The 25688-nt window shown below is 40.3% G+C and overlaps 1 protein-coding gene across 2 annotated transcripts in view; it reads left to right on the top strand.

Moving 5' to 3' along the window:
* Window positions 1–1578: 1578 nt before the first annotated feature.
* SERTAD2 (SERTA domain containing 2) overlaps window positions 1579–25688 on the top strand; it is a 115070-nt gene continuing 90960 nt past the window's right edge. For both annotated transcript variants that reach the window (XM_049650326.1, XM_049650329.1), the window contains exon 1: window positions 1579–2362. The gene's annotated coding sequence lies outside the window, so the exon portion shown is untranslated. The remainder of the gene's footprint in view (window positions 2363–25688) is intronic.

Raw genomic sequence — 25688 nt, 5'->3', positions numbered from 1 at the left:
CCTTAAAATGACAATAATCAAAGAAAGCCTCAACATGGCTAGAGTAAGCCTTTGTGTTCACGTATTATCTGTCCTCTGAATTTCAGACCGCTGTAGGCTTTAATCTTATAATTATGAAAAACAGCAGCAACAACTACCTTTCTCGCTTGAAGACCCTAAATCAACCCTTAGGTCTCTCTAGTTTACTTGTCTATGAAAAATGGATATGGGGTATACTAAGCGGATTTGAAAATATTTTTGTAGAAATGCAATATATAATTTGCCTTTCCTTGGTTTCTTGATGGGAAGCAATTGCTGTACTTTTCAAATAATGCACAGAAATGCACCTTGTGGGAAAGGTGGATTTTTGCCAATGTTTTGCTTTTGTGAGCATCTCTATTCAGGTTTACCGGTAATTAAAGTTACTTCCAAGTAAAAGTGCGTAGAAACTGTTAAGGTCCGTATAATGATTATTGGACACTAGGCAAGAAATTTGAGAAAAAGCCATAGCTCCGGAGAATGAGCAGCGTTAAGATCCAGCAGTGAGAGCTTCCCAGCATTGCCATCAGGGTACCAGGTGAGGAGGGTGGGCAGAGAAGTGGGAGAAAGAGTAGTGCGGGAGGGAAGGTAAGGCATAGACACATACTTAAAAAGCAGAGCCCATACAGTTTCGCTCCTGCCAGGTTAAGAAGTGCCTTTTCCAGAAGATCAGTAAAGAAATGGTATGTATTCGGGAGCTGTTTCAACCTGTCCACACCCTACCCTGACTTCCCCAGAAAACAGGCGAGCAAAGAGGCTCGCTCATGCCTTTGCCAAGCCTCGGGTCTCTGGATTCCAGCTTCCTCAGATCCCAGAACCCAGCCCCACAGGACGTCACAAGGAGCTGTCTTTCAGAGTGGGCACTGCAAGGGATGTGGAGCAAAGTTTTGATCCGATTCACTCCACATCTGGTTGCCCCTCGGGAGCGGAGTTCGACCTCAGGGGCTCTCCGGCAGCACAAGGCAGAGGGGATGAGCAGCAGCAGCCTGCAAGCTGAGTAAGGAGCCAGCCTCCGCCGCCGCCTCCTCCTGCCGGTGCGGAGTCGGCAGCACAGCCAGTCCCTTTCGCTGTCACGCCGCCAGCAGCGCTGCCCCTCCGCCGCCCCCCCGCGCAGCCCCAGCCCTCACACTGTTATTTGCGTGACTGACCCGAACCGAGCGGGAGGGAGGGGAAGGCGTTGGCCCGCCCACTCCTTCCCCTCGGGCTCGGGGCGGCACCTTCTCCTCCTCATTGGTCACACGCTTGCGTCCATCACCCCCACGCAGCCTTCGGATTGGCGGAAGACGCACTTCTGGAGCTAGGAGGGCAGAGTGACTCCGCCGGTCTCCGGCGCCTCATCTTTCCCTCCACCCCCCACTTCAACGTCCACCCACCTCTCCCCACCCCCCACTCCACTTCCCCCGCCCCGTTCGCGGCAGTGTCCTTAGAAGACTCATTGGGCCAGGGGCGAAGCCAGCCGCCTATGGAGCCGCGTCGTGATTGGCCGACGCCCACGCCCGTCGGAGCGGCGGGATTTGCCATTCGCCACTTGCTCCGCTCCGCTCCCCGCCCCCCCAACGCCTCGCCCTCTCAGTCGCCTCCTCCCCTCCCGGCTCTTCTTCGGCCCCCTTTCCCCGCCCGTCCCCGCCGCATCTCCCCTGTCCAGCTGGGCGGGGACTGCTGTACGACTCTGTAAAGTCTGTGAGTCACTGCACAACCCATCAATCCAATTAAATGTCTCGAGCGAGCCGAGCAGGGGGTGCTGCCGCCGCCGCCGCCGCCGCTCGCCCCGCCGCGGCCGCCCCTGCTCGCAGCGCCCCTCTGATCCATGGCTGTCTGTCTGTACTTGTTACGGTGTAACCTCCTCCTCCTCCTCCTCCTCCTCCTCCACCTCCTCCTCCTCCCTCTCCTCAGGAGCCGCTGCAACTTCCCCTCTGCCAGCCTCCTCTGCTTGGGGACTGCAAAGGCATGGGATAGATCCAGAGCCACTTCTCTCTATCTCCCCTCCAGCCCTCGCTCAATTTCCCCCCTTTAAATTAAAGTCTGTTCCTCGCTCCTCGTCGTTTTAGAAATTTATTTGTCAGTCTATTATTTCCCCTGATTTATTTTCCCTCCTGGGGTAAGGGGTCGCAGGAGCCGGTGGGTTTATTTTAGGGAAGGGGCTCTCCACCCCCACCCCCGTTTCTCCTCCTTTTTTGGCCGTGACTTGATTGCCCTGTTCCTCTCCGCTCCCACCCCTCGAACTCACCGTCCTGCACTCGAGTGACGCACCGACACCCCCCGCCCACTGCCCAGACGTCCCCTCCCTCGGTGCCACCCCGACCCGACTCGGAGCTGGACCCGGTGCCGACTTCTTCGCAGAAGGGTGAGTACCGTGTTGGGTTTTTTTTTTTTTGGGGGGGGGGGATCTGGAAAGATGTAGCCGGTCCACTTTGAGGAGGGCAGGGATCACGTTGTGGGCTGGAGGTTCCTGGTCCGGCGTGGATTTGAGGTGGCGACTGCCTCCCTCCCTCCCTCTCTCTTCCCCCGCCCCTCGACTCCTTATTCACCAGCCTTGCTGTATTTCTAGGTATTGCCAGACTTCCACCATCGGGGCATTATAACGCTTATAAAATGAGCGGTAATGGCATGTTTTCTGTCTTAGGATGCTTAGTGAGCGGTAATAGTCAGCGATGGGATCTAATAGACTCTATAACCTGCAAAAAGTGTAAAACGTCTAATGGGTACATTTTACTCTAAATCAAAGTTAAACTTTTATTTAATGAAGGCAAAGCAAAAGGTATTTTTATTTTGGATGTGTGGGGATAGAGCAAGGGAAGACAGGTTGTCTAGTGGCCTGGCTTAGTATTTTTATTTTAAAATAGTTTTATGGGTTCCCTTTTGAAAAAAAAAAAAAAAGGATTTCAGTATTAAAGACTATGAAGTCTTTGAACCTGTTGGAGGAGTGCAAGGTAAGGTGGAAATCCAGCTTGACACTTCATCTTTCTCTCCCCTCTATTCAAGCGAGGCATACAAAACAGAATTTTTTATTTCTCAGGCACTGGGCACAGTGGGATAAATATGGATTTTTTTTCTTTTGATATCTGTCTTTTGTATACATGATTGCTCTTAAACAATGTCATGCTATGGAATTTTGTAAAATTTAATTGGTTTCTTGGTTGTGGGTGGTTCAAAGGTGCACCTACCTGCTGCCCATGTATGCTTTATGAGAATCTTGCCTTATGGATCTTTAATATTTAATTTGAGATAGGAGAAAAATTATGAAAAATAGTTACTCTGAATTGGCATCTGAGGTCACTTTTGAGAATTCAGCCTGTTTAAAAATGGTAGTACCTTTTTTGAATCAAGGTCTGGTCTAGTTGTCCACAAGATTCAAATTAGGCCAAACCAAACATGTTTTGAAATATTAAAGTATAAGAAAGGCCTCTTAGTAGTTCATTCTCTCCTTCTCTTTCAGACTAACCAGAATAAGTTGTTACTAAATTTAATTTTAAAGAATAGATTGTTCCTGTACTGAAATCTGCCAAGTTTCTACAGAGATTTCTTTTTAAAGAGCAGAAATGTGTTTATGATCAACCCAAAGTAGTAATGTTGACTCAAATGTAAATGCTGTCGTAAGGAAGTGCTTGTCATAAGCCCCAAAACCTTGCAAAGTGCTTCAGGAAGACTTATACAAAGCCTTTTGGAATTGTTTAATAAATTTCTTCTTGGGGCCCTTTTCTTGAATCTAAGACTGAATCACTGAGAGACCTCATAGCACGGTAGAGCTGTGCTGCCTGCGTTTGAATCTTGCTGCCTACCCTTGAGGGCTGTCTGACCTTGGGCAAGTTTCAAACCCGGTCTGTGCCGGTTTTCTTTTGTAAATGGAAAGGATGACTTTCCCTCAAAGGGTTGCTGTAAAGGTAAATAAGAGAGTGCCTGTCACAGAGTGTTGGGTGTTGTCCCTCATCATCACCATCTGCAGTGAGGATGTCTAGTGTAGAAATTGAGAGTATGGCCTTCAGAACCACACTCTTTAGTTCAGGTCCCAGAATTTCCTCTTGTTATCTTTGTGACCAGGGTCAAGTGAACTTCAGATGCCTCATCTGTAAAATGGGAATAATAGAAGCATTTGCTTCATAGGGTTATTGTGAGGTCGGAATGAATTCATATATTCAAAGATCTTGACTAGTGTTTGGTACATCTTTTCGAATTTAATTCTGTGTAGTGTTTCTTGTCTGTCTTGAACCATGGATGACTATATTTTTTAGAAATAAATTTTGGTAACGATAGAGAATAATAGCCATCATGAAATATGCAGAATTCCTATCCATATGCATGATGTTTAATTGAATTTATACTTTTAAACCAGAGTTTATATGAGTCTTTATGAAATTTAGTTATTAGATGAGTTGATCACTCTTCCATTTAAATATACATAACAGACCGTATGACTGTATGACTGTATAGCAGACTGTAAAACTCTCTTATAATGGTACCTATCACACATTTGCTGCTACCTGCGATTTTCTCCTCTACTAAACAGAAAAAGCTCTTTGAGGGTAAGAATAGTGTATCATTCATAATTTAATCTCTGGTGCCTAGCAGAGTGTTGGATATATAAAGAAGCTTAATGAATGCTGTATAGTGAATTAAATACTGTTATTCTCAAGTTGTTTATGAGTAGTTGAATGACATTATAAGTGATACTGTGGAGAATGCTATTATTAGTATTGCTGAATTGAATTTTTACATTCTTAATTATTATTTTTGTAACTTGAGAGTAAATAAGGGGAATTATAGTAAAACTTATGTTTTGTTAAGGAAACATTTCTCATTTTGGAAATTAAACTTAAAACAGTCTGAAAAGTACATATTGAATGTCTTTCTTTGTTATCTGACATGTCCATTTTTTATTGTAAAACTTTCTGACTCCCACACTTTCCTGCCACTAAGTTGGATGTCATTGCAATTAACATGAATTATACAGATTCTAATTTGGATGTCCCAGATGATGATGTGATATTGTTATTGGCTTCAGAATTAACAATAATAAAGAAAAATTTTCAAGTTAACACTGTGAAAATAAAGTAGTATCATTTCTTAAGGACCAAAGCTTTATTTCTCTTTCCATTCAAGAGTGAGACTCTTTCTCTTGAGCAGTCTTAATAAATAATTAACTTTTGAAATAGCTGTAGTAAATAGTGTAACAGGAATCATAAAGGAGGTATATGTAATTAGGAGGTAAAACACTTAAACTTTAAACCTGACTTCACATTTAATAGGCATTACACAATGGGAGAATATATTTTTTTAAATAAGCAAAATTGATGGGACCTTCCAGCTGCTTCATTTATAGAATCATTCTGTTTTACTTGTCAATATAATGCAGTTTAATTACTGTGCTCTCTGAAATTATAAAATGCAAGAAATAGCTTTCATGAAAGAGATATCCTCAGCAAAGAAATCTGGATACTAATCTACTCAGAAGTGTATAGTGTTTCATAACATTGTTAAAACTTTTCAAAAATGTGAACCATCTACTACAATGTGGATCCTTTGTTCAGTTACCCAATTTAGTTGAATATACTGCATTTTTATTGGCTAAAACAATTTACTAAACTTGCCCTTTTTTGTTCATATATTTTTAAAGCAACCAATCTCAGATGGAACTTAAAAACATTAAGTTATGGGCACTTAGAAACTACACTTAAGGGTCTGGTCTGTGAGATGCAAAGTGGTTTGTTTTCACTTGACACATTTTAGCATGACATTGTTTCCGCACCTCATATCTCTTTTCTTTAACACTGTTGTGAAGGCATTGGAATATTGATTAGCATTTTACAGATGTATGTGATGTCTCCAACTTTTGAAGAAGCAGTGTTTCTGATGAAGAATTGCATGGAAAGAAGAGGAAAGAGAGAAATAACTTTTAGGACTTGTGATTTCTATCCTTGTCCTCTAACATTAGGAAAATGCTTAACTGTGTGCTTTGTCAGTGATCCAAAGGAGAGGAAAATAATATATGCATTATCTATTGACAAACTTAGAATCGAGGTCCATGGAGTTCTAGACTGAGCAGTGCTACTGATTGGCACGTGACCTTGAGCGGTACACTTCACTTCCACTACTGTTCACGTTCTTATCCTTTCAGCGGGAAGAGAGAAGGCAGTTACCCTGCCCTCACTCAGAACGTTGTAGGGGTTATAAGTGCTTTTTAAAAGCATTAGAGAAGGACAAGTTGCAAGCAAATACAAAATAAACATTAGGATTTAGAAGTGGATATTTGTTTATCATTATTTAAAAATTGTAACCTTTTAGCTTGTTTGTCTGAAGGGCGTTTTCCTTTTAACTTTATATTTGAAGAGACTTCTTATTGGTGTGTTCACAAGATTATGTAAGGTAACTCCTAAAGAGGCAAGGAACTTTGGTTTAATTGAATGGGACTTTAATGTTAACACCGAGTTTTGTTTTATCCTGGGTTATAGCAGATGTTGATGTTGAAGAATAAACTACGTATTGAGAAGATACCACATTTTATTAGGTTAAAACTTGTAAAACCTGCACATGCATTTCAGGAAAAAAAAAAGTTCAGATATATCAGATTCCATTAGAAGTATATCCAAAGGGAAAAATTAATCACATTATTTACTTTTAAATTTCAAAAGGATTATTCAGCTGTAGGACCCCTCCCTTGCTCATTTAATTTATACCTCGAATGCAGTGAAATGTGCACAATTCAGAATATGTATACTGGCCTGGAGGATTTCTCGTATTCCAGCTAATCTTTTATTTAGGAAGGTGAGTGAAGACACACGTGGAAAGGCTGTATTTTATGGAAGTAGTTTTTTTTCCCTCTTGTCCCTAAAAGTGAGTTAACAGTCTTTAAAAGTCAAAAGCTGGAGTTAACACATTATGTAAGTTTCTTTGAATTTAGCGTTTCCTCTCTGGTTATTAGAGAAGAGTTGTCACAACCTCACGATGTCACTTTTTTAAGTGGAAATGAAATTCTAGTGTACTCAGAGTAAGACCTATTCAGGTGAGTGGCACATACGAGAAATATTATTCATCCCATTTAATATTAAGTATAGGGAACAATGATCCTCAAATGCAAGGTTGTTAAGTAGAAAGCAACTTTTAAAAATATATTGTCTTTTTGTCCTTATTGTTCAGCTTCCAACTGATGGAAAATTGGAACGATCAGATTTCTTTTCCACTTTTGAATTTAAAGTCTACATTGATGTTTGTAATCTTGGGTGGTGGTCTGTATAACTCTGTAGTACTGAATGTTTACTTTTAACATATTAAATAAAATGATTAAAACACCCCATCCTTTATTTAAACTTGATCTGTTTTTCGCAACCCCCTTCCCTTTGTTCTACCATTGTTTTCAATTTTCTTAGTGTTTCCACATGAGTTTGTGTGTCTTTTAATGCAGCATCTTTCTTATTTGCTCTGTCTTCTTTTTGCATCTGTTTTCTTTTCCTCCATCACAGCACGTTTTTTCTTTAGCTCTCTTTTGCCTTTGCCTCTGCATAAGGTATGGAGTAGGGGTTTTCACTTAGTTCAGTCTGCTCTTATGAGACTGAGGCAAAATGTAAAATTTTCTCTCTATAAAATTTGCTTTGCCTTATCTCAGCAGAGGAGCTCTCTGATCATCTTATCTATGCAAAACTTCAGGGGCCATTTTGTAAACCTAAAACCAAGTTTTAGTTTATGTGGGATGGTGAAAATTTTTCATTATTTACTATTTTTCTACTAATTTCTTTCATTGGAGGATACCCACAGCATTTTTCTGTCCACGTTACCTTGAAACATCTAAACATCCAAGCTTTGTTGTGTTCCTTCCCCTCCGCACCCAGTGCGCTGGCGAGTCCTGGAGCTGTCTCAGCAATGACCGTCGCCACCTGACCACCTCGGGGGTGGCTGGCCTGAGAACATCGAGTTAGACGTTAGACGGGAAGAGCAGCTCCTTTGTTTTGTTTTGTTTTGTTGTTAACTCCTTAAAACCAGACAGAACATCAGACCATGTCCACTGTGAGGTTTTCCAGGGTTCACCATTGTTGAATGATTAATGGTTTCTAGTAAAGTAACCATCAGCTTTATTGTCTTCCATGGCTTCAACTCAAATGAAATGTATCCCTTTGAGTTAACTTTTGTTTTGATTTTAAGGGTTCTTTTCACCCAGAAAATCAAAGGGTATGAAAATGAATATGTATTTTTAAACAAAAAAGATTTACATAAAAATCCCTTGAGTAGAAAGTTTCCTGAGGACCCAAATCCATTGATTTGGAGTGAATGTTTAATAGTTTCTCTAAATACCTGACATTATTCAGACATCAGTAGTAGGAAACCTTTCAGTTTGATTAAACAAAATGACTCCTCCTTTTGATTTAGAAAACAAGCAGACCATTGTTACTTTTTATTTAAACAATTAAAATATAAGATTAGATAAACTGCATTTTAGAGTTGATTAAATAAGAGAGTTTTCCAGAAATTGCATTTTATGAAATCTGTACCTCATAGAAAAAACTTGATTTTTTTTTATACACCTATATCTCATTCCTAGCTTCTATTTATTCATTTATTCAGTTCATTCAGCAGATATTTATTGAACACTTACTATGTGCCAGCTACTTTTACTAGGCACATATATTACAGCAGTGGAGAAAAGAGACAAATATTCTCGTCCTTGTAGGAATTATATTCCAAACCATTCTGGTGTGTATAGAGCTTTTTATTTACTGTGTGAAGTAGTCATAACTAAACATTGTGTAATAACGATTGGAAAAAAAAGTAAGATTCCTTTGTATGGATTTTATGTCCTTCGACTTGGTATAAAAGAATCCTGAGGCTGCCTGGGTGGCTCAGTCGGTTGAATGTCCAACTCTTCATTTCGGCTCAGGTCATGATCTCACGGTTGTGGCATCAAGCCCCATGTTGTTGCTCTGTGCTGGGCATGGAGGCTGCTTGGGATTCTCTCTCTCCCCCTCTCTCTCTGCCCCTCCTCTGCTTCCGTTCACTCTCTTAAAATAAATAAACAAACGTTAAAAAAAAAAAAAAAAAGGAATCCTAACTCCTAAAACGAAACTCCATTTGAATGTACAATTTGAGTTTGAGTTGAAATATTAAACACCTAAAATGTTGTTGGATGTTTCCACTAGAAATCATGAAATCATCCTCATTTATGAACCCTGGGAAACCTAACAGTGGATACCGTTTGAAATTTCTCCTTGGTTTTCTTTATACTTTTAAAGTTGTTTTCTCCCTTTGCTTTGTTTTCTTTGTGACAGAGCCTGAAAAAAATGTGTAACACTGAAAATTGCACAATGGCAATGTAGTCATCTTGGCTATATTGCACAATTAACAAGAAAATCTTAAGTTTGCTTTGTCTAGTATATGTAAAGAACTAATTTTTTGTTTCCATGATTGTCAAAACCATGTAATTTCCTAAACAAACAAAACCCTCAAGTGTACCTTTCCAGCTCAGATATTAAAGTAGATATATCTAAGTGTTTCTACAGTACAAATAGCATTAGTATGATATAATCTATTATAATGATTTTTATTTTTAAATTTTTATTCATAAATACTTAATACATGTCCCAAGTACTTGGGGGTATCAGAGACAAGTAAGACATCACACCTGTTCATAACGGTGTTCACAGTCCATTTGGGGAGACAAAAGATCCCCACGTGAAAAGTAAATCTCTTGTATTAGGCAATATGGGGTTTAGCTTGATGGGAAGTCTGTTGTAGGCTGCTACAGTAAGCTGAGTCCTAGGTCAAGTGGACATGCCTGGCTCGTCTTCATGGGAATCCATCTTTTCTGTTCACTTTGGGCCAAGAAGGTTAGCAGGCCTTCTTTGTGCCTTAGGCACCTGAGGGTAGTGAAGTCCCCTTTCCAGCTACTGCAACTGCTCAGCAAGGAAGGGGAAGGAAAGGGAATAGAGCATACATCCTAGCCATTTACTGCATTCACTAGCTATGCCTGCTGGAAGCAGAAACTCTGCACTTAAGAATGGAATGTATATAGACACACCATGGACATGATTCAGGTTCTTGAGGCCAAAAATTATTCCATAGGTTTGGGAGGACTGATATATTAACGAGGGTCCTGTAAACAAGGGGTGTTCCCTGAGAAACAGAAGAAGCACCAAGAAGGGAGGAAGGAGCCTTTTGGCGGTTACTGGAGAGCACTCTTTCTTCCTTAGTTTTGCCTGAAACAGCCCTGCCTGTGAGATGGGCTAATTTGCCAAATTTAGGAAGTCTGTATTGCTATAATATGTAGATACAATCTTTCTAAATTATTTTGCTTCACAATTAGCCAAAATTCCCGATATGTGTGTGTATTTAAATTCTCAAACAATGCTGTGTGCCCATGACTTTTGTTTTCATTTCCCTGGACATTTGAAAGTATTAAGAGTCTCTTTGTTTTTAGAGTATATTTGTTTGTTTATTTGGGCCTAAATCTAAGATGGAATAGCATCCATTGTTTTCTTTTAGATTTAAATTGGGGGAAAAAAAATCCAAAGCCTCAATGTGTATTTTGTCTGTTGATGAAACTATTTGGACACTTGTATATAGATTTCTTTGTGGTGGTGGTTGTTGTTGTTTCAAATAACAATTTCTATGAAGGATTTCTTTTCCTGAAAACTATATCTGGGCAAGAATCATCACACTTCTATTTGATTCAGAGGCCACCTAGGATAGTTATGTTCATTATCTTGATTGCTGTGATGGTTTCAGGGATATATACATACGTCAGAACTTACCAAATTATACATTTTAAATCTGTGCATTTGTTGTATATCAATAAAACTTTTAAAAAGCCGCCTAGGTCATAAGGTATATTTTCAAGATAAAATCCGTATTATAAGAATTATATTTTAAAGTTTGTCATTTGTTTTTTATTTCTCTATTTTATCTACCACTTATTCACCTCTATCCCATACCCCAGACACATATGTTTTAAGAAAGACAAATAGAAGTGAGGAGGCCTCTGCTCCAGCTGAAATTTAGATATGGGACCTTAGAGAGCTTTTTTCCATATGTAAGGCTCACTGGAGTATCTTTAAGTAAATTACACAAATTTGAATTTGGAGAATTGGAGTTGTGTGTTTTTCAAGAAATCCTCCTTTCCTTATAGTTTAACAGATTATGACTCATCTTTGGCATGGAATAAAGAACATGATTTTAGTAAGACCTTTTTTTTTTTTTTCTTAAGAGAGGTTAAATTACTTAATGCTTCTTCTTAAATATTGTTCTCTGTTTTTTTGTTTCTTTTTTTTCATTTTTGTAAACTAACTTTTGGCATGTTGAGCCATAGACTCTATGAATAGATTTGTTTAGGAAGAACTAAGTCAACTCCACTCTTTATGCCCCATGCACAGAAGGCTTAATACATGTTTCATTAAAATGATGGTTTACTATTAACTGAATATTTCTTGTGTCACCCAGTATATGTCTGAGGGAAATTTCTTTATTGTTGGATTAATGCTTATGTTAAGTTTAAAACACTGGCAATTTTTCATGAATAAAACATAGCCTAGAAAAATTTTCAGAGCTGTCTTTCTGGGATTGGGACTATTAGAGTTGTGACTTCAAAGCTCAGGCTCTTTCCACCATACCAGTTGTACACATTGGAATTACCTGTGCCTAGGCCACAATCCTGGGTGAGGCCTTCCTGTAAGTATTTTTTAAAGTCCCCAGGTCATTCCAGTAACATCCACACTGTCTCTGCATCATATTCCCCCACACTCAAACTTTTCAAACATGTAGAGAACTTGGAAGAATAATTCAGTGAACACCCATATTTCCTCTACCTAAACTCAGTAATTTGCTTTATGACTCTCTCTCTCTCTTTTTCTCTACATGTAATAGTTTATTGTACCAGTGAAAATAGGTTTCAGACACCGTGACTCTTTACCATTAAATACTTCAGTATGCCTCTCTTGTGGACAAGGACATTCTCCTACATAACCACAATACCATTATCACACCTAAGAAAATTAATAATAACTTAGAATGCTCTTTAAGAGCTCAATTCCATTTATTAAAGGCATGTGAATTCATATTCCACTAAAAATTAAATGCATATGAAATGAGAAGTTCTTCAGAATATGAAATCCTGGGAATTCTTGCCAATAATATGTTTCTCCTCTGTGTTTGCTTAAATCGTTTTGATGAGGTAAACGTATTTTCCTACATATGGTGAAGTAAGATCCTTCCTAGCTCTCACATCGCATGATCATATGATGAGAAAAAACACTTGTCAAAGTTCATGCCACAGCGTGGTTTAGTGGAAAAAGCCCAGTTTCAAGCCAGAACAATGTTGGTTCAAACACTTGCTCTGCCGCTTACCGCAGGTGACCTTGGAGAAATAAAACTCTTGTGTCAGTTAGGACAGTGTCAGAAACTACCTTCAGGCTCACTGGAGTGATCAGGAACTTTATTATTTCACGAGAAACCCAGAGGTAGGACAGGCTCCACGTTGGTCAGTTCTGTAGTTCAGGTACTTAGCGTCTTTCTACTGCGCCAGATGCCTTGTTGGCTCCAGCTTCTGTTTTGGCTTCTTCCTCAAGGTGGTTCACATCTATACGGTACGGTATTCAGAGGAAGTCAGAAACCTCTTCATGGGTGTGGGCTGTCTGTCTTTGTATCTGATTGGACACCTCTGCCCACTTCCAGACCAGTACCTTGGGATGGGGTTTTCATCAGGAGAAGAAGGGAACAATGGACTTTGGGTACCACTAACAGTGTCCAGTACTCCTCCAGATCCCAGTTTTCTTTGCTGTAAAATGGGAACAGTGATGTCTATCTCCGTGGTTATCAACTGACATGAAATAGGTAAAGCAACAAATACGAAGCCGATAATTTAATGATGGTAATTTCTATTTTTTTTTCCTCTCCTTTTCATCTTCGAGAAACTTCTGACACTGCTGCACTGCCTACTAGTAAGCACGTGTAAGTGATTGTCCCTTAACGGGTCTCTTTTGTATACCCTCACCTCAGCATGTAAGGAAGAACTTTTTTTTAAAAATATATTTTTAATGTTTATTTTTGAGAGAGAGCGAGAGAAAATGAGAGTGGGGGAGGGGAAGAGAGAGAGGAGACACAAAATCTGAAGTAGGCTCCTGGCTCTGAGCTGTTAGCACAGAGCCTGACATGGGACTTGAACTCACGAACCGAACCGTGAGATTATGAACTGAGCCGAAGTTGGACGCTAAACTGACTGAGCTACCCGGGCACCCCTAGGCAAAACATTTTAGGTGAACTGTTCAGATTTGTTAGATACCCTCCATTAACCTATTTTGGCTCATCTTATTTTTTCTTATATATTTCAACTTCACTTTATATTATTGCAAAGCCAGAGAAGGGAAACTGTCAACAGTGGGTACATATTTATCAAGATCAAGATCCAGATCCAATGTGAACAAAAAATATCTTTAATTTCACTATCTGTAAAAACAAAAAAGTTGAAATAGGTTTTCCCCTTTTATTAAAATACATGCACCATGATCTGTGAAAAAGTCAACAAAATAAAATGTTATATTTGAAACATAGTATCTTATTTGTCCAGGAGAGACCAGGTCTTTGATATGTGGGGAAAATCTAGGCTTACCATCATTTAGCCACTCTGTTTTCCCCAGAACTTACTTTTCTAAAAAAAAAATCTTGTTTACCAGCAGATCTTTTTTTTGATAGTTTGGTCTTGAACCTTCTTTTCCCCACTGTGAGAAAGTCATCTTCCAAAGTCATGTTTTCCGATATATGTGAACACTGGAGGGTCTTTGTTCAGGCATGCCTTTTTCAAAATATGTAAGGAAGAGTTGTCATATTTTTCTCCCTATGGAATTTCTAAAGCACTTCTGAAACACCTGTGAAGTTCTGCAAAATTATTACAGCCCAATCACATGGGAAGATCATCACTTTGTTTTTGAATTTTCTCCCTAAACGATGGGATTTCTTCTGAAGGGGAGCTACCGCTCCTTCTTGACCCCTCAAGTAGAAGATTTAATTCCTTCGAACTTCCATGGCCAGGGAATAGAAGAACAGTGACAAGCCGAGTGTCTCTCCTGACTTGGAAGATGCTGGACCTAGGCTTATCCTGTCTTAGTCACAGTTTTTTTGCTTTGTCTTTAATTTTGTTGATGAGGTATCTATTGGTCTAGTAAGCTCTTTGAATACTGAAAATGGTCAGATTTTGAGTGGTTCCATCATAATTCAAACCTTCTGCTGGCATGAATCATTTCAGCCAGAGAGATTTTTTTAAAGGAACAATTTAAATGTGTGTTGATGTTTCTTATACGTTTAATTATGAAACAGCACAATCAAAGCAGAACTCTGATATAGATCATGATTTTATTAAAGAAGCCAGATAAGGGACACTGTGGCCATAACGTTAGTTAAAAGTGCTAGAGTTTGGGGGGAAAAATAAGTTTGAAATTTGTATTGCATTGTCTCGAATTAGTTACTTTTAAAAAGGGTGATGTATGATTATAACTTACGAAGCTTGGTTTTGTTGGGGCAGATTTTTAATTTTAGTCCCTTTCCAGAAAGTTTTGTGGACAGGATTCCCTTTGCTGTGTAACAAATGCTTTTACTGTTTAGTTAAGGTTTGCTACCAGTGGCTCAGAGGCTAAAATGAAAAGTGAAATGGCTGTTGTTTCCCATCTAATAACAGATTTTATTTTTATTTCCACTACCCAGTGTTAAAAAAAGAAATGAAATGAAAGCAAAGATCAAGATCCAAAAGCTCAAACTAAAATTTAATTTCCTAACTAGAATAAGGCTGGCTTTGCCGTGATGTGAACAGTCATATGTAGGAAACATTTGTTCATAGCTATACAGTTGGCCATGCTAATTGCTGGGATTAGTAGTTGGATTGGCATGTATTCCTGTCTTCAGACACTCCGTCAGGCACGTAAAAACCAATGAAGGCTAAGCAGTTGGGATTGACTCAACTTTTTTTACCTCCCTACTGAGAAATGTTTCAACTGTGCTTCTTGAGAGAATGGAACAAAAATGTAAGTGATAGTGGGTTGGAGAGCCATGCGTTATCCACCTCTTATTACCCAGGACTTTAATGATCGAGTAATTGCCAGAGCTTTGTCTTTGTTTCTTTTCTGATTCTATCATTTCTGTATTCTGTCTTGGAGCTTCTTATGTATGGGGTCTAAAGTTGTCTGGAATAGATCCTAAGGGCAAACTGCTTTTGTCCCAAGTCATTTATCGTTTCACTTTTCATATAGAGTTCTTGTTTTGACTGAAAATCACAACATGATCGGTGAAAAATTCTTGCCCAGCTAAGAAAAATATATTTACAGGAGATTTTATTTTATTTTATTTTATTTTATTTTATTTTATTTTATTATTTTTAAAGTTTATTTACTTATTTGAACAAGACAGAGACAGCACGAGCAGGGAAGGGGTCGAGAGAGAAGGAGAGAGAATCCCAACCAGGCTCCGCACTGCCTGCCCAGAGCCTGACATGGGGCTCAAACTCACGAAACTGTGAGATCATGACCTGAGCCGAAACCAAGAGTCAGATGGCTTAACCAACTGAGTCACCAAGGTGCCCCTTTTACAGGAACTTTTAAAAAATTATTCAGAAAAGGGATTATACTTGGAGAATCATTTTTGTTATTATTTCTGAAAGACCCAGTACCACAGAAAGTTTTAGGGCCATGAGTCCATTTAGCCATACTGAGCATTATGCCATTCAGTTTATCCATCTTTAGCTATATGCTGTGTGACTGAGTCACGAAGTATTTGGGGATACTTACTGGTCAACTTGAGTTTTGAGAAGTAGTTTTTTAAAAATTTGCAGCGGGACACAAGCACAGGGTCATTTGAGAATATTATTGGGATTGTGTTATGGTCGAAAAAGCTTGATTGTCAGAAAATTTGTAATCAGCCACGTATTTAGTTTTATTGTGGACTGAGTCGTGGACTGTGCTGGTGATGCAGCTTGTCTTTCTCCCAGCTGAGCATGAAAACCTGGTAGTACAGGGACGCGCCTGTCTTCTCAGCATCGGCAGGTTTCGCAGCAGCTCCTTTCACATGTTATTGCTGACATGCTACCAAGTGGTGAGTGCGCTACACTGACACGGGTCACAGGTTTTTGGTTTTGTTCTTTGTGGTACTTACGCACCGTCAGAGCAATGCAATGACAACGGAAGCATTTCTCTTTGGTCTGTTTTAGGATCATCAGTAGACACATAAAGGCATTTGACTGGTTTTTTAAATTAAAAAAAAATTTTTTTTAATGTTTTATTTATTTTTGAGAGAGCATGAACTGGGGAAGGACAGAGAGAGAGAGAGAGAGAGAGAGAGAGAGAGAGAGAAGATCCAGAGCTGGCTATGCGCTGCCAGCAGCGAGCCCGATGTGGGGCTCGAACTCAGGAACTGGGAGATCGTGACTGAGCCGAAGTCGGATGCTCACTGACTGGGCCACCCAGGCACCCCCCCCCCCCCCCCCCCCCCTTTTTTTTTTTTTTTTTTTAATGTTTTGCTCTCACGTGATGACTGGATGGGGAGATGAGCAAAGAATCTCTGTTGGGGTGATGGAGGAGAGTTGCTTGTGGCTACCACTTTTTGTTTGCGTGATCTGCTAATCATTTCATATGGCTGCTGGCAACTGTTCCGGTGACCTAGGTTTCACTTCCTTCGCAGAAACTCTGACTTTTATTTTTGAATAATCGTATGAATAAGAAAGTGTTTTTTAAAAATGGATTTGCCATTTCCTGAAATAAAGTGGAAGCCTTTTGTCGGTTTATTCTGCTTCAGCTTTTATTAGCCCCTTGCACACTTGTAGGCATTGTTGGTGTGAGAATTACTCTTTTGAAAGCTTTCAGTTTGGTTTTTGTTCCAAGTGGTGACATTCCAATTAGCAGTATCCCTACTTTTTACCTGAAGAGTACAAAATGAGATGCACTTTGGAATATTTATTCTTTAACTTTTGAATATTGGACGCAGGTATTAGTATAAATTCAGCACACCAGTATGTGATGGGAAGAAAAGAGACATGTTTATGACTAGCGAGAACTTTTTTGGCAAAGAGCAGTTCTGTCCCGTTCAGTCAGTTACTGAGATGGAACTGATGAGTTTCCTTTTATTAGGTGTGTCTTTGAAGTTGAAATGATTCAGTAGTCACCTGTGAGCATTAGTGTATCGAGTTCTTGGAACCCCTTGTACTCCCAAGGAGGCAGTTTATGAAGCAAATGTATGGCAGGCAAGTATATTATGACTTTTCTAAATAGTGTGCCACAGAGCGGATGATGTTTTGGTACCATGTGTAACACAGTTACACCATGACATGTAAAGTGGAAACTCAGGCACTTGGTCAATCCAGTGATAACTATCTACTCTTCACGTGCGCTCATTTTCTCAGTGTGCGTTTATAACTGCTTTATAGTGATCCTCCCGATTTGACAACCAGGAAGAGTAAAAAAAAATAAATAAATCCCAAATAGTTGATTTTAGAATTTTTAAGTAAGTTGGGTAGGGGGAAATGTTGCCTTTTGCTGGTTTCCTTATCAGATGACTGCTTTACTTTATGTGAAGTTTTATTTCTTTTAAAAATAAAGTTCATGGGGCGCCTGGGTGGCTCAGTTGGTTAAGTGACCGACTTTGGCTCAGGTCACCATCTAACGGTTCGGGGGTTCGAGCCCCACGTCGGGCTCTGTGCTGAACGCTTGCTCGGAGCCTGGAGCCTGCTTCAGATTCTGTGTCTCCTTCTCTCTCTGCCCCTCCCCTGCTCGTGCTCTGTCCCACTCTGTCTCTCAAAAATAAATAAACGTAAAAAAAAAATTTTTTTTTTTTTAAATAAAGTTCATGAATTTTGTACCGATTCAGGATGTGGCAAGCTCTGCTGTAATCACTGCTCTGTTCGGTCAGTAAAATTCCTGTAATCGTGAAACATCTGTGGCTGTTAGACTCTTAATGTTCCTGCATGCCACCATCTTATCATTGTTTTGCATCATCATTGACTTGTATGTTCAGGTGCTCTTTACTACATGAAGAAATGAAGCTGGTAAATAGCCATTTTCAAGTATAATCTAAACCTGCTTCCATGGTTTTCTACAAGGTTTTCTGGCATCCTTTTTTTTTTAATCATTCATGTTAAGGAGGAGCCCAGGGATGGCCTTTCACGTTTCTTGATGTATTTAAGAATATGTGGCCAATGTTACTTGCTGGAACTGGCCCTAAAAAAGTTGAACTGGCGCCATACTTTTCATGCTACTGTTATGTCTAACTATAAAATGAAAGAAGTGCTAATAACACTTCCTACTTGTTTAGCACGTTTTCCTCCCCAGCTCTCAAAGGAGTTGGCCAATATCAGGCTGGGTTCCCAGACCATGTTTCTATTATTTTCTAATTCCTGTAAGGTAATGTAATGTTACATAAGGCTTTCACCGGTTGACTTCTTTTTTCTTATGTCTTCCTAAAAATTGGAAACTAGTATTTGCTCTTATCGTCCCCACTTCTCAGATGCTGAGGATAAGGCTCACCTTGGCTAACTGTTTGACCTAGCATTATACTGTCATCAGTTTCAGAGCCAAAAACAGAACTCAGAATTTGTCCTCAGTCCTCAACCTCATTTGTTACTGAGCCGCAGTTTCTCTTCTTTTCCGCTATACTCACAACAGGACCAAAGAAAATACATCTTCAGGTACCAAAAGTATTTCCCACGTTTCTTCTTCAGTGTTCAAATGTTAGGCTATACACTAGATTTATTGTCTGAAGTAAAGTTTCAGTGCCAGTTATAAACATGATCTGTTGCCATATTATTCCTGATTTGACTGGTGTCCCAGAAGGTGATGGATAGTTGAAGAAAGAATATAATGAATGCAGCCCCTATTTTCTTTTGCCCTTCTAAATTTGATTTAACGTAAGGTTGCTTTCTGCCAGGAACTTTCATGAATGGGCATATATTAATAAGCCAGACCTTTTTTCCCCTTTATAGTAACAGACCTAACAAAGCATCTCCCCAAAGTGGATTCAGTTGGTGTATGCTAATACTTGAGTGCGTACTTCCTGAACTTATAGGAGGAAGCAGCTCCAAGCACTCCGAAATTGAAGTCGTTCCTATAAAACTTGGTTAGTGCAGTCTGAACATATTTTGTGCTTTGAAATAGATCTTGCGTAATTCTTGCTGTTAGTGATTGTTCATCGAACTTGAGGAGTCTGTTAAAACTAGAAGAATTGACTGTTCTGCTTTAAAAATAAAATTTACTTTAGAAAATCAAACGAGGTTTCTGGGAGTGGCATTTTTTTTTTTTCTTCAGAGTGACAAAAGCGAAAGTTGCATTTTGATCAGTTTTGATGAGTCGTCTTAGTGAAAACCCCAGACCCGAAGCGTGTGCTGGTAGGCACATACAAAGCAGTTTTCATGTTTTGGTGTCCCCCCACCCCCAGTGAACCGTTGCATGTATACACATGCCACACATAAAGAGTCCATTCTTGCTCACAAGCAGCTGAAGGAGGCTAGCCACTGCGGTCTTCTGCTCAGTGGAAATTGGCAGCCTTTCTTCTCCTATAAACAACAGCCTGACGTCACCCCACGCAGTGGTGATAGCGGACCCACTTTAGAGATTCTCAATGGGCAGAACTGTTGAAGGCCTGTCGCTGGCTTTGGTCATCTTCAGCCACGCTCGAGTAAATGCAATGCAGGGAGGTTCATTAATGTCCGGGATCCTGGCGAGCCCTTTAAAGCTGTCGGTCAGGTATTTATCCTTGAACTGGCACAGAGAATCCTCACAAGAAACCTGTGTGATGAGCAGGAGAAGTGGAGTTGTTCCTGTTTTAGAAATGAGCTGGCTCAAGTCCAGAGAATTAAAAAGTGAGCAAGTGGTGGAAGGATGGACATTCAGGTTTTCCAGATACGGTTTTGTCTGTCTTTCCACCATGTTAAATCGCTTCTTTAGTAATTGTTAACTGTTCGAATCTGTTACTTCCCCTCCTGTCTAAAATGTGTGGAGGTGATGATTTATGAGGTTTTTTTTTTTTTCCAGTCAAGACATCTGTGCATGAAAATCAGATAGAGTCTTGATACATTTGGGAACTCTTTGACAGTAAGGTAACCCACTCCCTTGCCTCAGAGAGAGCCTTTTGAAAAATCGAGTGTAAGTCTACACTCTCCAGTGTAATTGGAAAGATTTAACAAGATGATCCTGTTTTTCATTTGGCCTCCAAAAGTGACATAAAATTGCGAGAATGAATGATTATAATTCTTTTGTGTTATTAACTGGGAGAGACAAAACCAACATGAAAGAACTGTTCTATTAGTTAGAAGTTAGAATTTTATTGGGAAGGAGGGGAGGATTGAGCCACTGGTAAAAATATAATTTATTTGTTATGTAAAATAGTTTTTTTTCTCACATGCCCACTTCAGGCAGTTACAAAAAGTGAAAGAACAGTTTTACCTTCCATGACTTACAGTTGCATATGTGGCTTGGGGATACTTTAGATTTGTAGATAACTCATGGTTTTCTGTTTGTGACTCTGAGTTGGTTTTTCAGTGCGACATTAAGAATAAATAGGCAGGGGGGCACCTGGGTGGCTCAGTCAGTTAAGCTTCTGACTCTTGGTTTCGGCCCAGATCAGGATCTCATGACTCATGAGTTCAAGCCCCATATTGGGCTCTGGGCTCTGTGCTGACAGCGCGGAGGCCTGCTTGGGATTCTCTGCCTCCCTCTGTCTCTGCCCCTCCCTTGCTTGCTCTCTCCCTGTCACTCTCTCTCAAAAATAAACATTAAAAAAAAAAAAAAAAAGAATAGGCAGGGAGGGTGTTTAAATATGTGTGACCTATCCACGAGAAATTACTTGTACTTTAACTTCTCTGCTGACTCCCCCACCTTGAGCCAGCTCCCCTGATTCTGATGTGTGTGTTTAGGGAATGCAAATTGATGTTGATTTTAGCTTAACCCTGACAGAAAAATGGCTAAAACTATGTATTAAACAGGCAAATACAATCTTTAGAAAAGCTGCTGTCTAAAACTGCACTTTGGCACCCAGGAGGCACTCAAAAATGATTTTTAAAAGACTTTTTATTTTTTAAGTAATCTCTACACCCAGTGTGGGGCTCAAACTCACAGCCCCGAGATCAAGAGTCGTATGCTCCACTGATGGGGCCAGCCCGGCGCCCCTCAAAAATGAATTTAAAATGAGGTGGTGGTAATCAGAAGTTAACTATGTTGGCGACCTCTGTAAGGTAGCATCTGTACAGTAGTTGACGAAAATACACCCGAGAAAAAAAGTACACCTGGGGTGAAAGAAATGTAATTTATCGCATCACGCAAAATGAACCAAAAGGGTTGTTTATTTTGCGTTTTATTTTATCAAATGGGAAAAAATAGTTTGGCCTTTAAAAGCTGATGCTGCCGGCTTTTCAAATTACGGCGGGCCGAAGGAATAGAGCTGAAGTGCATAAAATCTGCTTTAACAAGGATAACAGAGTGACTGCCTTTTTGCCGTCTTTCCCCTTCTTCTGTGGGTGACCGAGAATAAGGAGTAAGTAACGGCTCCCAGGCCAAGCCTCTCACTTCTGCTGTGCGGTGAGTCTGGGTCTGCGGCCGAGCGGAGCCACCTTTGCAGCAGCGGCCCAGCGCGGGCTTCCCCGGCGCTGCCCCGGGAAGCCCGCGCCCACGGCCTGCCCGGCCAGCTTGAAGTTGAGAAAGCGTGCCCGAAGTGTCCCAGTTTAGCATTTAGCAGCAGTGCAGTTTCTCATCGCTGCAAGAAGCTGTTTGTAATTGTAGACAAATAGTAGGAAGGGCAGGGCACAGATGTTCGATAACTGAAGTCAGTGGCGGGGAGCAGCGGGAGCGCCAGGTTGGGGCTTAGATTTTAACTCCTACGTAATGATCTTGCTGTCTGTTCCATGGCGAATATGATATGAACAGAAACCAAAGGAGAGTTTTAATTTTAACCTTTCATGAGAGCATTAGCTTTTTATTTTAACACTTCAGAGTTTGTTGAAAAATAGTATTTTGGCAGATTTGTTACAAATAATGATACCACGCAGATGTGTATGGTGCGTTGCAGTTTGTAAGCACCCTCAGGGGCATTGTCCTATGCCACAGCCACAGCCACAGCCACCTCGTGAGTCGTGCTCTTTCCTCTTCTGATGGGGAGCAGAATTCTGAGCGTTTATGGCTCGTCCAAGGCACATACTAGAGCCAAGACTGGAATCCCTGTCTTTTGACCCCCTGCTCCAGTATTCCCTTCACCAAACCAGGAATAAGCACTTTGATAACACCCAGATCCCTGGTTTTCCTCACCCCTCGCTCTCGTTTCTGCACAGAAAACCACAGTCGGCAAATCCAGGTTAGCGACCAGTTCCTGTTGCGCCAAGTAGGAGCACATATAATATCATCAATGGGCAGCGTCTTGATTGACTTTCAAGTTAATACTCCGATAAAAAAGAGTCTTTTTAATTCTTTTTAAGACTCTTTTTAAGAGTCTTTTTAATTCTTAGAATCAGAATGGTAGTGCAGAATGAACCTTAGGTACTGTTCCGTGTAATGTACAATTTTTTTTTTTTTTTAAATCTAGAGTAAATATCTTCCATAAGGAAAGTGCAACTTTAGTGAATTCAGAGACTAAGAGTTACGACTCATTCCCCAGACCCAGACCAGTGTGCTCTTTCTTTAAAAAAAAAAGTACACCTCCCCAAGCAGAGGCTATAGTCCCATCCCAGGAGCTGATTGGAGTTGAGCTTCCAGCAGACCTTCCTGAGCATCTGCCCTGTGCTGGACCCAGACCTGCAGGAGTGTGGGATTTACTGGGGGAGACTCCATCTAAGGTAAGGTGCACCCAGCACTAAGTGTTCAGACATTTGAAAAACAGACTAGGAATGTTACAGATAGATTCATGGATAACCCAGATTTGGTCTCAGTCTTTTGTAAACATTTATGAAGAAGCTCTTTCTTATATAACCTTCTAGCTGTATGAAAAAAATGACAATTGTGACCACTTTGGAACATTTCAGAAAAATGCTGCTCATCCCTGAGAAGCTGAAGTATAAAGATTAAAAGTAAATGAAAAGCAAATGAAATTGAGATTGTTAGCACCAGATTTTTCTTTAGGTGTTGTCCCTACAAGTTTTTTTTTTTTTTAATGCTTTATTTACTTCGTGAGAGAGAGAGAGAGAGAGAGCATGCACCCAAGCGAGCATGAGTGGGGGAGGGGCAGAGAGAGAGAAGGGAGGACAGAGGATCCAAAGCGGGCTCTGTGCTGACAGGGTGACAGCAGAGAGCCCGATGTGGGGCTCGAACTCAAGAACAGCAAGATCATGACCTGAGCTGAAGGTGGACACGACCACCTGAGCCACCCAGGCGCCCCAGGTGTTGTCCCTACAAGTTTTGATTGAGAACATTCTACATTACTTGTCCTGTGTTGTAAAAGCTCTGCTGATAAGTTTTCATTCCTTAGCACACATTTTCAGAGAGCTAAAGGCAAGCAAGTCACATGCTCCCTAGCCCTCTATGAATGTTGTTCAACTGAGAACCTGGAGAGCCTTTTTGAAACCTCTGATAATTTGGGCAGTCTCCAAGTCAAGCTGAATTGATAGCGAATGCAGAAAATGATCAGAATAATTACAAGTCCCATTATATAAGAGATCACTTTGCCAACCAAAACACTCAGGGAATGTCTTTATAGACCTTACTTGCACCAGAATTAAACTTGTCTTTCTCAGTAGCTGTTTCCAAAGCTGAATAAACTGCATTGTGTAAATGGGTCAGTTTGTGCAGTATTCTGCATGAAATGTTCAGGTACACACAAAGGCAGTTGGATTATAAATTTCAAGGGCAAACTAGCCTCCAGTAAAGCAGATATAGGAGGAAGCTATGTTATATTCTTAGAGGAGGAGGGGTTTCCCTTTAATTTAAAAGCTGCATTCAATTTCCCAGTCTCTTGGCTCGGATCGTGCTCACCTCTCAGCTCCGGGTTCTACCCTTTAGCAGTCTCTCTCTTCATTCTCTCACGTTTCTGCCTCCAAGTCTTTGAATCACACCCAGCAGTACTTGGTTATAATCAGGAGATTCTGCCCTCCCTCTGTTCTCCAGGGCCTAAGAACTCGCTGGAATGATTTTGAATTAACTTAAAAAAATAAAATAAAAAGATATCCTATTGACTAAGATCTGTGCAGTACCTTTTCTACTTTAATGCTCCTGGCTTCAAGTCTGGCCAAAGATGGACAAAATATTATAAATGGTACATATGTGAACTTTGCTTAAGGGGCTTTGAGGGCCCTACCTCCATTTACCATGCTTATCCCACAGTGTTCTTTATTTCATTTTGGTAGTGAAGACCAAAGTTGAATTTCAATAACAGCCTTTTTATATTTGTAGCTTTTTGTGAGTTGTGCCAGTGCTCCCTCTTAGATGATAAATAGTGAAGCGGCGGGGGTGGGGGGAGTTCCATAGATATTAGGGCAAGAACCCAGTTCATCATTCATTGGGATTTAAATTTTCAGTTCATCACTTCAGCCCCCAAGACTTGAGAAGAGAAAAACAGGCATTGCACATCTACCTGCTTGACGGAAATTGTCAGAAACCTATCAAACTAACTTAGAAAACAGAGACTTGACTTACAGAATTTAGGAAAGGCTTGAGTCACCAAACTGTGGGAAGGGCAGTATTGAGGTTGGCTTGAAAGTGGACAGAATTCTCCTCCTTTCACCTTCTTCTGCATGTTGTTTCATTCCTTCTCATGGCAGACCATTTTCCCACGTGATTGGAAACATGGCCACCAGCAGGTTATTTTATAGCTTCTGTCACTGAAAAGTTCTCTGGGGGTCAAGTTAAAAAAAAATCACAGGGAACTCATCAGATCAATATAGATCACATGTCCATCCTTGGAACACTCAGCAGGGATGAGGGAGGTGGGGCTCGTGTAGAAACATGGTGACACATGTATTTACCCATACAACGAGAAGTGGGTGGGTGGGTGGATGAGTATTTCCCCGGATAAGAGATGTTTGTTGGGAAGAAAATTCCCTAGCATGTATGCTCATTACAACATGTTAAACTAGTGCTTTTCGAGCGTTTTGACAGAAACTCATAGTAAAAAATACATTTCACGTTGCGGCACACAATATATACCCATGTTTAATTGAAATACATTTCATGAAGCAATATTCACCCCCACTATAATTTAAGGCATTCTGATGTTTTCTATTACATTCTATTGTAGTTCATTAAAAAAAAAAAATACAGGTGATAATCCACCTAATTGATTTCATGACTCATTAGTGGATAATGATCCGTAGTTTGAAGAATACTGTGCTAGACATAAAAGTGAGCAGGTAGTTCAAGTGCCGATACTTGGATGTGAACATTTACTGAGTCTTGCTGAAGAAATAACTTACATTTTAGAAAGATGCTGGAATCTCATAGGGCGACAAGTATGTGACATGAATGCCCTTTCCAATTCCCATGGTGGATGTGATTGGTGCTTTTCCTACTGAGGAACGTCCTGGAGCCACTACCCAGCCCTTTGTAAATTAAAGTAAAGAAAACAAGCACTGTATGGAAGCAGCTGCACTTCACTCTGTTTTGGGTTTATCTTGTGCTGAGAAATACTGAAATCTCTGGACCTAGAAAATTTCCCAAAGTGCTTTCAGTTCTCTCTCAAAACAAAACATCAACACAACTTTCTTTTTTTTTTTTAATTTTTTTTTAACGTTTATTTATTATTGAGAGACA

The sequence above is a fragment of the Panthera uncia genome (genome assembly GCF_023721935.1).
Source record: "Panthera uncia isolate 11264 chromosome A3 unlocalized genomic scaffold, Puncia_PCG_1.0 HiC_scaffold_11, whole genome shotgun sequence".
Taxonomy (NCBI): Eukaryota; Metazoa; Chordata; class Mammalia; order Carnivora; family Felidae; genus Panthera; species Panthera uncia.
Note: the sequence above shows the minus strand (reverse complement) of the source record. Positions and strands in the feature narration are given on the sequence as shown.